Genomic DNA, 15951 nt, shown 5'->3' on the forward strand with positions numbered 1-15951 from the left:
ATCCTATGCAAAATATTCTTCTTCTAGCTATTTCTGTAAATGGTTTGTTTACATTGTTGCATCTGTTATTTATGTTTGATAAATTGAATGCAGATTTATGAACACAAATGGAGGGAACAAAATCCTTGAAGCACAGCATGTTTATTTTGTGGGGGGGTTTTTGTATTCAATGAACAGCATTTTCAGTGGAGGACTGACTAAGAGGTAGTTTTTATGTGGCTCATCAGGATAGGATCCTTTTAAATCCAGTTTTCATTAAGGCAAAAAGTATAATTTTAGTCCTACTTTCAGAGGTGATTGAGAAAATGTAGTGGCAGAAACCAGAATATTGTTTTTGAACACAAGATGTTCAGTGCCAATGTAATGGACATATTCAGAAGTTAGCTCCACTAAGTTCTTGTTTGCTCCCTAGCAAGTGTGCATATAATTGTAGCCTTAATTATTTTGATTCCTGAGGTTGCAACCGTGATTTGATACTTTTGAGATCCTATTGTGAGCTTTTTCATGTTTGAATAATAATTCCATATTGCTCATAATTGATAGCATGTCCACCAGATGTGCCTTGGTTTCCACACTGTGTCTAGAAACTTAAAAATTAGGCCTGTGGACATTTGGACCAGACGTAAGCTTGCATTGATTATTTAGTTCTAAAATAGGGAGATCATGTATATTTGCAGTATGGTTCTGGTGCTGAATGACTTGCCAACATTTGTATTTGAGGCTTTCATAACTAGTGATACAAATTGTTTAACTGGCTACTTTGATATATGTGGGAACAAAACTTTAAACTGGATGGAAACATTGAATTTCTCAATTTTTACATCATTCCAGTCTATATTTTATAATTCTTTGTGATAAGAGCACAAACAACTAAATGGTAATGGATGCTAAGATATGCAAAATGATGCCAGCATAGAATTCTGATTCACTTTCAAAAATCTTTAAAATATGACTTGTATGTAATGAAACATTTTCCCTGTGATAAATATATTTGTTATGATTATGCACTAGGGTTCCCAGCCTCCTGCTGGGGGTGGGGTTCCCCCAATTCTGGGGCCTCCAACTTGCCACCACAGAATTGGCTGGTGGGGGAAGCATTGCCCCCAAAGAGCTTGTCAGCATGATGATGGCACCCGGAAGTGATGTAATCACACTGGACACATCATGCAGGAACACAAGTATTTTGGCAAAAAAGAGTTTTTAACCAAAATGTTAAAGCACCCCTGCACAACATGCCCAGCACTATTACGTCACTTCTGGGTGACATCATCATGCCATGGACACCTTGTACACACAAGGGAAGTCCCCCCACCAGCAGCCAGGCAAGACCTGGCAACCCTATTATGTACATATCCTCATGAAATTGAGCTACAACTCTTCAGTATTCACTAAATATGATCAGATGGTCAATATGATGTAGACCATGGTGGCTGGGGCTGATGGAAGTTTTAGGCAAAAAACATTTGGAGAGCTACCGTTGGCCACCCCTGAACTACAATATAAGAATATAATAAACTCCCATTTAAATTTATATGCAGTTTAAACTAATTATTTTAAATTCCTTATCCCTTAAGGGAAAGTCAAAATAAATGATATTTTATATTAGAATAATTTTGCTAATATTTGATAGAGACCTATATAAAATACGCAAAGTAACAATTTGCTAAGATTTCTCAGGAAAAGGGAATGTGTTTGTATTTATATAGTTCTCTTCCACAGGCAGCTATCATGAATGCACAGAACTATTTTTGTACTACTGGGGCACAGAGTTTCTTTGATAGAAGCACAGGTGGGTACAAAATATAGGCATGACTACTTGTGATGCTGGAATTCAGGGAATGGAACTCCAGTTGTGTAATGCGACTCTAAAAAGCAGTTTTGGCAGGGCTCAATATAGATTAGTTGGGGCTGTGGCACTAATTGGTACTAAATCCCCTCCCTGCCATTTCTGTTTTTTTTTTAAAAAAAAAAAGCCTTCCCTCCAATGCTGCTAACTACTGGAGTGGTGGGGCGGGGGGGGGGGGGGAGAGAGAGATTTGTGTTATTATGCCAGCTATTCTCCCCCTAAACAAAATTGGGACTTAAAACAGTGGGAAGGAATATTTTTGACTGGGAAAACTGCATGTGGGTAAGACCATAAATGCCTCATTCCCAGGTTTCACTCCGTTAGCCATACAAGGTCTCTTGATTACTTCTTTTTTTAGACCAAATAGCACAGTTCTGCTCATGGAAGTTCTGTAGCTTGAACCTTGCCCTGATAAACTTTCAGTTTTAGCACAATTGTAGTTTAAGAACAAACAAAAAACATTGTGTTATCTTCAAGATTTTATATAGCTACAATATATAATTTCAGCTCTCTGTACTGAGCCAAGCTCCTTCATCTCCATATATCTATTAAGAGATTACAGCAGAGGTATGCAGAAATTTATATCATTCCAGCTATACATGTAAAAAGAGAAAGAGGTTTACTCATAAGAACACATAGTTAAGGGATGCTGCTAAATACTCTGGAGCCTGCATTTAAGATAAACACTTTTTTTCCTAAGTACACATAGAAACACTGAAGGGTAGATAGGACACCAGTAGCATAGAGTGAGCCCATGAGCCGATATGATGTAGTTGTTAGCAGTGTTCCCTCTATACTGCAGAATCTTGTGAGCAAAAATTATACTTGCTTAATGTTTGTTTTATGAACAGAGATCCCCAGTTCCAAGCGCAGTTAATTAGATAATAGATGTCATTGAACTAAAATTGGATTTAATTTACTTATATATGAGTTTTCTTACATATACATTTATACTGACCTGTTCCAGTATATAGCTGGATACTGTCTGTTATGATTAGCAGTAACTTTCTCTGCCACCTGAGATGATATCAGTTTATTATTTATAAAGCTGTAAAACAGCTTGCCGCCATGTGAAAAACTGATAAAAAAAGCCCTGATTGTGGGTTTACAATAAAAAAGTACTATGCTAAAAGAGAAGAGAAAATAAACAAATGGAAAGGGGGGGATAGTTTTTTAATTGAGCTATTGCCCCTGACTTTCTAATAAACATAGGCTTTTATCGAGGCATTGTTGACTAATAGGTAAGATTTTATAACAGTGGTGGTGATAATACGTTTAATGATTTCAAAATTCTTATTTATCAGTAGGCATATTTAAATATTTTCTGCAGACTAGATTGTTTTCTAGTGTCAAAATATAATTGTAGGACATGCTATGCTATAGTCCTTAAATATATTCATTAATTAGACCTTAAACGTTTAGATATGTATTGTTTTAATATTTTAAATATCTAAAGTACTAGGATTAAATATTCATGAATATCTCAAATATAAATAATATATTTTTAAATGTATAAATGGTAAGGTTAGATTTTTATATATAAAAATATGCCACTGTAGCCTTACACAATAGGTGTAAAGTTTAGGGTCTGTAGATACAATATCTGTTAAACATTCACTGATAGGTTTTAGTTTAGGAAGACTGCATATTTAGTGGATGATAAATTGGCTGTGGTCTCTCCCAGCCATACCAATCAGGTAATTACTTACATATGTCTAGCTACCCACCCTAGCAAGGTGTGGTTAAGAGCCTTGGACTCTAATCTGGAGAAGTGGGTTTGATTCCCCACTCCTCCACATGAAGCCAGTCACTGGTCTCTCAGAACTCTCTCAGGCCCCATCTACTTCACAAGGTATCTGTTGTGGGGAGAGGAAAGGAAGGCGATTGTAAGCCACTTTAAGGCTCCTTAAGGTAGAGAAAAGTGGGTTATAAAAACTTGCTCGTCTTCTTCTTTCCTGACTAAAGTTTTTAGGAAGGTTTTGTAGTAGATTACTGGGTACATGACTCAACTAGTACTTAATGAGCCCCAGAAGGAATATTTTAAGAAAATTCTCTGATTGGCATTGGTTTCTTGTTTTTTTTAACACAGCATAGTGAGAGCATTTGTATAGTACCCTATATGTATCTTACTGCCATAACTTATAGCAACCAGGGACTTGAGCACAGTTGAAAGAACAACTGAAAACAACCTGAAAACAGCTGGAATAAACATATGGTTGGCGAAGATTAAAAAATCGTGCCTCCTTGAAGCTGGTAAAGCACTGCAGACATACACTTATATCCACCTGTGTCCCACATACTATTGTTTTCCCAGTATGCTGCTCAATAGCTAGGGTGGCTGCAGTCTGCCAGCTAAGTTTATTTCTGAAGTAAGGTTTGGCATGTGCTCATCATAGTTCATTGGGGCAGCTTCCCTCTTCCGCTTTTCTTCATCCATTGTACATAACATACCATCAAAGCACTAACTATTCATAGTATTTTCCTTTAGATTATACTTTTAAAACCCTTTTTTCTGCATATGAACTTTTATTTGGAAACACACTTGTGTCATCTGCCTTTTTTTGGCTGGCAAAAGGCTCCTACCATAGAGTATGAGCCTCCAGGCAGCCATTTTCTGTAGAGGAAGTTATCTGACTTCAGTTTTCCATCTGCTCCTCCCCCCCGCCCCCGCAGCCTCTGCCTAGGGAAAGTACAATCTTTCTCCCCAGTGGGGACCAAAGCAGGAGGGAAGCGACCTTGGCAGGATATAGTGACGCAGAGTCTGCCATTTTCTCCAGGGGAGTTGATCTCTGCCATCTGAAGAACAGCTGTAATTCTGAGTGATTGCCAGCTAAATAAATAGTCAGGTCATGATACAAAAATGGTCCTCTCGTTGATTGTATCACAATAGGGCAGTAGATTTTAAAATTTACTAAGGTGGCCTAACAAGAAAGATTACCTCTAAAACCCTGAATGCAGGGCTTTTTTGGAGCCAGAACGCGCAGGAACACTATTCTGGCTGCCTCAGTATCAGGGGTGTGGCCTAATATGCAAATGAGTTCCTGTTGGGCTTTTTCTACAAAAACCCTGTGTGAAACAATGGTGATGTCAGGAGGTGTGGCCTAATATGCAAATGAATTCCTGCTGGGCTTTTCCTACAAAAATAGCCCTGCCTGAATGTTAGCTAAGGCAAACTAGCCTACATTGCAAGAGCTGTCCCTTTATTCCGATTCTCTGCCTCCTGCTATTTAATCATAACAGGACTCAGCCTCTTATCCCATGACAGCTAAGCTTTATTCAAGACTTTTTGACATACTTTGTCAAAAGCTTTTTGGATGATAATAGCCAAATTATATATTTTATTTTATCAAGGAATGATGAACACCCAAGTGTTTTATTGAGGATATTTTAAATTTCTGACACTCTCCCAGGATAAAAATTTATCAAATTGTCTCCTTTTTAAAAAAAAAACAGTGAATTTTTGTTTTGTGTGTAACTTGGTACACACCTATTTCAGTCGCCCGTTAAAGAACAAAGTGTACTTAATCACCCTGTGAAAAAAAGGAAGACCTGTTTCTTAGAGAAGGCTTCTGTCCATGGCTGATATGGTTCCAGATGCACATCCACTTTTCAGTTTGCATCCTGGATGCTTTTATGACACGGAGCAAATAAGCCTTATTTAGAGGTCACTGGTTGTTTCAGATGGATCCAAAATGTAGATTAAATTATTAAATGTCATTGTGGCCTACTTAAGCAAGATATTCAAATACAGAATGTGATGCCTTTCCTTATTGTTTTTCATTATGGCATCTTGTTCCTTGAAGTTGTAGATGTGATTGTTACATCAGAAAGAAAAAAATGCATGTCATCCAGTCCTCTAGTAGATATGATTTTGATTTTGCTTAAATTTTTTTTGTCTCATTTCATGTCTTTTATTTCCTCAAAAAAAATTTAAGTTAGGCCATCCCTACAGAATGGCTCCAGAATTTTGCACTATGAACTGAGCATGTGCTATGGGTCCTGCCTGCACAAATTGGGTAGTGGGAAAGGGTAGTTAGTTATATATATATATATTTGCAAATAAGAGAGATAAGACTGAAAAGGAATGTATAATTCCTGAGTATATCTCACTTATTTTTGCCTGGTGTATCTCACATTTTTAAAGATTGCACAAAGCAAATATCTTGGCATTTCTAAATATGTTTTTTCTTGAGTGACTATGATGTAGGAAAGCACAGTTTGTTGGGATTACACATTAATATTTTTCTCTGTATTCTAAATGAGAGGGTTTTTTTTTTAAAAAAAACCTATTTCCTTTAACAAATTCCTTCTGAAACTTTACTAAATTATTGCTCCTGTATATCTGAGAAAACTAGGATTCTCACTCTCTTTTTGTTGTCAAGTCACAGCCGATTTGTGGCAACACCATTGGGTTTTCAAGACCCTTCAGATGTGGTTTTCTTTTGCCTGTCTGTATGTAGCAACTCTGATATTCTTTGGTAGTCTCCCATCCAAATACTAACCAGGGCTGACTCTACTTAGCTTCTGAGATCAGGCTAGCCTCTCTAGAGTAGTACTAATTATCATAAGATGAAATATTTGTCTCACATATTGTGAATCTTCCTTCTTGATGGTCTAGGGGTGGGGGCAGTCTCAGCTTCTGGGAGAAGCTCCTCCCTATAGTCAGGCAAGGTTGCTGATCACTTTGCAATTCATGAAGAGGAGGGGCTTCTCTCTCAGATCCCAGTATGGTTCTGAAGTAATAAAAGTCCCTCTCCCAAACATTTATACAAGAACAATAAAACGCTCTCAGCTAACATGAGATAAGACAACATAACAGTGTGAGGGCAGGAACAAAATATTAAACACTCCCCAAGAAGCTCACCAGGACAAGGAAAGGACAGCAGCTAGAGTGAGGAAGTCCAGGAAGCCAGTTTGGTGTAGTGGTTAAGTGTGCGGACTCTTATCTGGGAGAACCAGGTTTGATTCCCCACTCCTCCACTTGCACCTGCTAGCATGGCCTTGGGTCAGCCATAGCTCTGGCAGAGGTTGTCCTTGAATGGGCAGCTGCTGTGAGAGTCCTCTCAACCCCACCCACCTCACAGGGTGTCTGTTGTGGGGGAGGAAGATTAAGGAGATTGTGAGCTGATCTGAGATACGGAGTGGAGGGTGGGATATAAATCCAATATCATCATCTTCTTCTGCCTCTTCTTCTTCTCCCTCTTCTTCTGCCTCTACCTCTTCTGTACCAGAAGCTAGAATTCTGCCCTTGGGTGGGAATAGACTCTCTCACTCCTGGACCACCAAGAAGGAAGATTCACAGTAAGTGAGACTATTCTTCCATTCTCCAGTGGTCAAGTGTGGGGCAGTCTCCACTTCTGGGGCATAGAAAAGCAAGGTGTCCATGGAAGGGAATGGCAGGCATGCTAGCCACTCTAGCCATCTGCCTCCACAGGTAGAACTGAATTGGAGAACAGGCTACCTACAGGATTGTCCACTAATGGTAGCTTGAAATGCTCAGCTGCCTCTAGCACCAGGGAGTAAAACTTGAGATGATGGGGGTAATTTGATTTAGGCCCAGCTGGGGACTCCCGTTCAGTCTGGACTACCTTCTCAAACACAGCTATGTAAGGAATCCCAAGAGGCTGTGTGCCCTAGCAGGATTTCATAAATCGCTCCATTGTCCATTCTAATGTTCAGCCGCTTAAGTTGTTGGCAGAAGGTTTCATTTTGTCTTCGATGGGATTCGTTTTCCCTCAAGAGTTGGTTCACAGCCTGGTCTGACTCCCTCCAACCTCAAGGTTCTCACTATCTACAACAGCATAGGAGTGGGGCTACTCTGTTCTTTGTGGCCATCCTGAAGGCCAAGGGGACCCTGAAGCCAGCCGTGTTGGAAGGCCCTCTTTGGACCCCAAGAGTCTCTCTGCTCGGCTAGCAGGTAAAAGTCCTTGCTGGAAGATCTGGTGGAAAATGCCCCTCTAGAAAGCTCCAATTCTGAGCAGCTCACGAGTCTGTCTCTGATGTGTTTCATCAAGTCCAAAAAATATCTCACTACATTAGGAAGAACTTCTTGACAGTTAGAGCAGGTCCTGAGTGGAACAGGCTTCCTCAGGAGGTGGTGATCTCTCGTTCTTTGGAAGTTTTTAAAGAGAGGCTAGATGGCCATCTGACAAAAATGCTGATTTTCTGACCATAGGCATATCATGGGAAGGAGGGCAGGAAGGGTTACATGAATGCTTAGTTCTTATGGCCCTTTCTTACATGCCCAGGGAAATGCTATTTGCCACTTTGGGGTCAGGCAGTAGTTTTTCTGCAGGTCAGTTTTCCCAGGGATCTTGGAGGGTTTTTTTTTTTTTTTTTTTCCATCTACTGGACATGGAGCAGGGGTCATTGGGGGGGGGAGGCATTTCTGAATTCTTGCATTGTGCTGGGGGTTGGACTAGATGATCCTTGAGGTCCCTTCCAACTCTATGATTCCATGAGAACTCCTGCCAGATAAATCAGGTTCAGAAACTACTCAAAGGACAGAAGATTAAATTGTTAGCTCCAGCTGTCCTTCCCACACAAGAAGCTGCTGATGTCCTGTGACCAGCAGATCTTTAACAAGTGGCATCAAAACCTGGGGACCACCATCAAGTGAGCCCAGTGCCTCTCAGGCCTGCATGTTGCCTGGTTTGGCAAAGGGAGGTTCCCACAGGTGGCAAAGGTGTGGAGGTGGTCCTGCTTGGGTACTCACAGGTCTCATCTGCTTGACCTACAGACCGCGGCAAAGCAAACCCAATACGAGTTGTTGAAAGGATGAAATGGACACACTCCCTCTTTCCTTCCCTTGCTCCCTCAGGGAACAAGCACAGTTGGCCAGAGAGCAGGCAAGAATTCCCTAGAGTGGCGTTTCCCAATGGCAGGGTCATGACCAGGCCACGCAGGCCTCAATGCCGGGTCACGGGGCCTCCCATCAGCATCCCCCCTGGCCGGCGGAAGTCAGGGGACCCAGCTGTGCGTGCAGGGGGCCTCCTGACCAACACGAGGGTGCATGGCGCCCTAGGCAGACTGATGGCCTGCCACCCCCCCCCCCCCACACACACAGCATTGCTCCCCATGCCTCCTCCTCCCTCCCTTCCCCACCCCAGGTCAATTTCAATGTCTGATCATTGCTGCTCTGGGCTGTGTAAATGTGCCCCCCGCCGATCATCTGATTGGTGGGGGAAACCCTGCTGAATGCTCACTCCGCCTGGGCAGGCCAGTGGCAGCACAAACCAACCACATCCTAAAAGGGCGCCGCCGCTGCTCCCTCCTCTGCACTTCCTTCCCATCCAGGAAGTGTGGAGGAGGAAGCAGCCACAGCACCCTTTCCGGTTGCAGTTTGTTCGAGCTGCTGCTGGCCTGCCGGGTGCTGAGTGAGCACTCAGCGTGGTTTTCCCTGCTGATCAATTGATCATGGGGGGGGGGTGCCTTTACGCATCCCAGCTTGGTGCTGATTGCCTTTCCTGGACATTGAAATTGACCTGGGGTGGGGAAGGGAGGCAGGAGTAGCGGCGCCCAGCGGAACTAGGGGGGAACTAGGCCTGACTTTCCCCTAGCTATGCTATCTTGGGGTATGAACTCAGAAAGGCCTGCCCGCACTGCTATTTCCTGCCTGTTTTTTTAAGCAGGCAGGAAAAAAAATTATAATGAAACTCACTCAGGGGTGTCTCGTTACAACCCCTTCTTATCGGGATTCAGTTGTGACTGCCCCACCCCAGACCACTGGAGAATTAGCCAATAGCCTTCCAAATATCCTTCATTAATTAAGGTGTTTCTGTCTTCCTAAATTTCTAGGAGACAGTATTTTATGTATTTGTAAATAATAATTAGAATCTATGAGACATTTGTTGCTATATTAGTGGAGCAGTCTAGGAAAAACAATGAGCTTAAGTTATAATACTTAAGCTCATCATGTATCATGATAGTTCATTTTTCATCATGATTCCTTTTAAAACTTAGTATGTGATTTAGTTGTTTGTAAGATCAATACATCACTCCAGTTGTAAACTTCAATTCATACAAATTAAGGAGGTTATTTCCACCCCCTGAACAGCCCCATGGCGCAGAGTGGTAAAGCTGCAGTACTGTGGTCTGAACTCTCTGCTCGCGACCTGAGTTCGATTCTGGCAGAAGCTGGATTCAGGTAGCTGGCCCAAGGTTGACTCAGCCTTCCATCTTTCCGAGGTCAGTAAAATTACTACCCAGCTTGCTGTGGGGAAAGTGTAAAAGACTGGGGAAGGCAATGGCAAAACCACCCTGTAAAAAGTCTGCCGTGAAAATGTTGTGAAAGCAACGTCACCCCAGAGTCGGAAACAACTGGTGCTTGCACAGGGGACCTTTCTTTTCCTTCCACCCCCTGGTCCAGTGACAGCAATGTGGCTCTTCTATAACAGATTTGCTTGGTAAGAGGAATTTGATTAAAGCATCTCACAGGGCTGCCCAGTTGTCATGATCAGCTGGGAGACAGAGAATACATAAAAGGTTGCACTTAACCTCTGATAGCCACAGCCTGGTATTGGGAAGCTGTGGAGATATGGTGATTCCTGAACTGAGCAGATGGAACCATTCTTCCACTTGACAGCTGCCCAGCACATGGAGAACTTGTATGTGTACTTTTCTTAAACCTCAGAATATAGCCATCTGTATATGCTAGTACACTGAAATCTTATACAGACATGGACTGTCAGGCTGTTTTAAGTAAGCAGTACAGCCTACCACATACAAAAACTAAACTGGAGGTTAGGTATGAGGAGTTACTGAATCTTCACTGTTGGTGGATATTTAAAGCCAAAGTGTAAACCTAATTTCCCTTTTTGTTGTTGGTATTCACAAACTGTCTGCTGAACTAATTGTATTACTGTTCTGTTTCCATCAGAACATAGCATGGGAAATATGGTAATGCAGTAGGATTGGTTTTTTCCTGATCTTCTATAGGAGTAGAAGACTGTTCAACTGTGTGTTAAGCTTGAGGCTGTTGTAGTAGCGTATCTGTTCACATGCCCTGGAGTGTAGCTGATGGCTGCAAATTCATTTTGGAAAAAAGCAGAAAATGGGAAGGAAAAAGCACAACGTATATCTAAAGTACTGAGCGGGCTGGAACCAGTTGACAGAAATAACTTTTTGTTTTAAGGAAGTAACTATTTTTGAACATTAACTGTAGACCAAACAAGCAAGTCCTCTGTTATCTTTGCAATGAACTGGCTTCTTGTTATGCTTTGACACTCTCCTGACATTTTTTCCAATGTGTATTTCCTTTGTACATATATATCTGTGAAGACTATGGCTGCAATCCTAAGAACACTTTCCTGGGAGTAAGTTCCATTGAGTAAAATGGGGACTTAATTCTGAGTAGTCCTGCTTAGGATTTCTCCCTGTATATGTTTTGGGAAATACAGTAGAATATCTTATTTTAAATATGCAAACTTTGTAACATATCAGCTTTTTAATTATAATTATTAATTTACAGATTCTTACTGGGTATATAAAGGGATTTTGTTCCATGCAAATCTAATATATACATAAAGGCTTTTATTCAGACTTCTTCCTGAAGTTTAATATTTATACAGTTTATATGCAAAAAATTAACAATAGTGAAAAAATTGGGATTGTTGTTCATTCTAGCTGGGCTAGAATTTAAGTGTTAACTTATTGTGTAATGTGGAACTTAGTCTCCTTTGATGAAAAAATGCCTGTATTTTTTCCTTGTGGCTGTATATAAGTTAATCTGCATTAATGTTTCTTGAATGCTTTTATTATTGTTATAGTTGAAACTGCCATCCATCAGTTCCTAAATAAACCAAGGGATTTTAATATTATTTACTTATTGGCAAGTATTTAGGTAAATGTTAACAAAGATGCATGTGTTTTACAAGTTTTTAATTTACCCTCTTTATTTGTCAAGTCCTGAATGAGTTGTATCAACTTCAGAAAGAAACAAAGCTGTATCTTGTATGGTGTAGGGAAAATATGCATACTGTCTTAAGTCTTGGAGTTTGCTTAAAAGTTTGTGTGTGAATTTGAATTTTAAAACCAGCAAGGGCTTATGTTTTTGGAATCATGTACATGTTCCAATATATTTGTTTTACCATGAAAAAAAATAAACTTGTCTATGTACAAAGTGCTACTTGTGTCTTCATTTCACTCTTGGTATAACAATAGGGTATTGATCTTTAGAGTATACTTTTTCAAAGTATTAGTGTACTTTGTTATATTAAGGACCCAAATTAAGTAAAGACCTGTGTTTGGAAATTTGAATCTGTTGAATAGGTGCAAAGCTGCATGGGGAGGGTATTATTTTTCCATCCTCTGGACCAGTGGTGCTCTGTGGTTCATGGCAAGCCATATTCTCACTTCCTGTCAACCAAAGGGAAACATGACCACTGTATGCCCTGTGTGTTAACTCGCTGAACATACACATGCAATAATATAGAAGTACTAGCATTAAATACATAACTATAATCTTTTTTAAAATTACTGGAGTAATACCTTGAGCTGGAAATAGCTGCCTACCTGTAGGCCAGTGGCTGACTGAGGTCCTGATGCTAAGTATACTTACTTGAGAGTAAGCCTGCATTTTTCCTTCTTGACCTCCGGGACCTGCATAATATGTGTGAAAGAGCCACATGTGGCTCCCGAGCCATAGTTTATCTTTGACCTCCTACATAACTAATGCTGAAATACAATCCCCCCCATGCATGCCAGTTTCAATTTATTTTTTTAGTGGTGTGGGGGAGATTTTGTAGTACCTTTTTTCTTGACAGAGGGCATTTCACATGAATGTTATATACCTTTTAGTAAAAGTATTATATTCACTTAAAGGGTATTTCAGAAGTGAACAATATTAAAATCCTTCCCCCCCCTTGGAAGTATGTATATTGATTTCCTGTTTTTAAAGAGAACCATAAAGGTAAAACACACTCCCATGACACATTAGTCTACCCACACAGCAGAAAGATTTCCTGTTCCATTCTGTTCTGACAATGCTCCTACTTGTGTAACAGGGTTAGGGTTAGAACAACTACAAGAAAGTGTAGTCTGCAGATATAATATGTATACACATAAAACGGGTACACAAGAGGAACAAGTTGTGACACAGTAGGGCTAAGAGAATGCCTCTGATAGCAGTTGATGAATCATAGTTCATTTGTGAAGAGCAGCCGAGTTAGTGGGCATTTGCAGTACTTTAATATAGCTTCGATGGTTTATTCTCAGAGCCTCTGGATAGGAGTGAATCATACCTGCTGAGTTCTCTGTTTGGCAGTGTTTTATCTACAGAACCCATATCCTTCAAGAACAAGAGAATCTGGTGGTGCCTTACAGCAGTGTTTCGAGACCCAAAAGTGGGTCGTGAAGCTTCTGTACATGGGTTGTGGGCCAGCCCTCCCTAATGGCCGCTCCTGCCCTTTTCCTTGCTCTTGGTTTTGCATTTTGGAAACCAAGATCTGACCCTGGAAAGATATCTTCTCTGGCTGCTATACATTTGTTTTTCACTGCATGTACATGTTGATCAAGTAAAATGTGTCCTGATGGTTGGTTACTGGAGTAAGTTGCTTAGAATCAGTGGGGATTAGAGAGAGTAATGGAGAAGGAAAAAGTGTTCAAAGGCTGGAATGTCACTTTTTTGGGGTTCATAGTGTGGACAGCTGCACCCTTTGTGCAATGTTTGTTAGTTTCTCAAAAGGGCTGGTTAGCCATTGTAGAAAATGGAATGCTGAACTAGATGGGCACCAAGAGCATAATTTGCTTAGGGTGCTGCAAAAAGTTTGGGTCAGCCCTGGATGCCAAGTATATTTGGACTTGTGGGTAACCATTCCAGAAAGGTTGGGAAGGAGGGGGAAGAAGAGAACATTTATATCCCACCCTTCACTACCCAAAAGCTTCTCAGAGTGGCTATCAAGGTCAATACTATCTGCTCTGGAAGTGGCTTTCCACTGGCAGGGCTGCCAGCTCCAGGTTGGGAAATTCCTGGTAATTTTCAGTGTAGAGTCTGGGGAGGACAGGGTTTGTGGAGGGGAGAGGACTTCAGGGGGGTATAATGCCATAGAGTCCACCTTCCAGTTCACCTTTGCCATGGGAACTGATATCTGTTGCCTAACAGTAAATTGTAATCCCAGGGGATCTCCAGCTACCAGCTAGAGGCTGGCAACCCTGCTCTCCAGGGTATCAAAACCAAATTAGATGTAATGATTTTTCAAAACATTTTTGCCACAGCCAGACAGCAGCTGCATGGAATTCATTTTTAAAGCACTGCATGGACACAATTTGGCTCAGAACCATGGTGTGTGGGGAGAAAAGGCTTCTGCTGCCCTGGTTACTTCTTCCCAAGCCAAAACAGCCTTGGAGGAAGGATGTTATTTGGCCCACTGGTGGTTCACATACAATGAATATTGCATGTACAGATGCAAAAGGGGGCAAATAATGGTCCTCCCCTGGTGGAGGAAACCAGACTCAATTTGTTAAAAATGGTTTAATTTTGCTCTTAGGTAAAGGGGTTTCACATCATGCACTACCTGATTGCTTTTCAAAAACCAGAGGTACCAGGGATTTAATTTGGGACCTTTTGCAGATACTTTACTACTGAGCCATAGTATCATCACACAGATCTCTACACCATAAGCAAAGAGTAGAACTTTTATTTCCTTTTAAAAGGGCCTCAAGTGGAAGTCATAGACAACCTAGATTCTCATAATCTAGGGAGACAATCAATGTATATATTAATTTTATTAGGTTTATATCCCACCCTATCCCAACAAAGGGCTCAGGGCGGCTTACAGCATTTGGGTACATAAACATGAACAAAACCAAGGTAATACCCAGTTAAACCTCACAATCTAAATAGGCCTCACAATCTAAACCACAATAAAACTCAGGGCAGTCAATAATAATATGATGATGATTATATTATTATTAGATTTATATCCCACCCTATACTCTGAATCTCAGAGCAGTCACAATCTCCTTTTACCTCCCCCCCAATAGACACTCTGTGAGGTAGGTGGGGCTGAGAGCTCTTACAGCAGCTGCCTTTTCAAGGACAACCTCTGTAAGAGCTATGACTCCATTCCAACAGCTGCAAGTGGAGGAGTGGGGAATCAAACCTGGTTCTCCCAGATAAGAGTCTGTACACTTAACCACTACACCAAACTGGCTCTCTGTGGGATAGCTAAATACATGGTTTCTGAAAGTAATTCTATAGGGAGTAGCTTTGTGGGTCAGGGGAGGCTAAGATGAACCAATCAACCGCCTCCTCAGCCAAAGTCCTGGTGGAACAGCTCCATTTTACAGGCTCTGGCCTGTAAGTATGGTGGTATAGCTGTTAGACTATCAGGTGCCTTCCACATGGACGTTTTGCTCTACTTTGACTTCTGTATTGCATCATTGTTTTGGGAGCATCCACACATCCTTCTCCCTCCTGTGTTTGCTGCTGTGCTGTGATATAATAATTATCAGGCTTTTAAAAATAAGAACATAAGAGAAGCCATGTTGGATAAGGCAAATGGCCCATCCAGTCCAACACTCTGTCACACAGTGGCCAAAACCCCCCCAGGTGGCATCAGTGGGGCCAGGACACTAGAAGCCCTCCCACTGTCCCCCCCCAAGCACCAAGAATATAGAGCATCACTGCCCCAGACAGAGAGTTCCAACAATACACTGTGGCTAATAGCCACTGATGGACCTCTGCTCCATGTTTATCCAATCCCCTCTTGAAGCTGGCTATGCTTGTAGCCACCACCTCCGCCTGTGGCAGTGAATTCCATGCATTAATCATCCTTTGGGTGAAGTACTTCCTTTTATCTGTTCTAACCCAACTGCTTAGCAATTTCATGGAGTGTCCACGAGTTCTTGTATTGTGAGAAAGGGAAAAAAGTACTTCTCTACCTTCTTTATCCCATGCATAATCTTGTAAACCTCTTATCATGTCACCCCTCAGTCGAGCCCCAGTACAGCACTTCAGTGGCACAAGTAGAGATTATAACTGGGTGGGAGGAGAGGGCTGAGTCAAGGAAAATGATGCCTGTGTGGATAGGGCCGATAAGAATGCAATGCTGTTTGATGGTTACCATCCCCAAAAGATCACATCAAAGCAGAAGACGCAGGAGGTA

Source organism: Heteronotia binoei, chromosome 21 (assembly GCF_032191835.1).
Source record: "Heteronotia binoei isolate CCM8104 ecotype False Entrance Well chromosome 21, APGP_CSIRO_Hbin_v1, whole genome shotgun sequence".
NCBI lineage: Eukaryota > Metazoa > Chordata > Lepidosauria > Squamata > Gekkonidae > Heteronotia > Heteronotia binoei.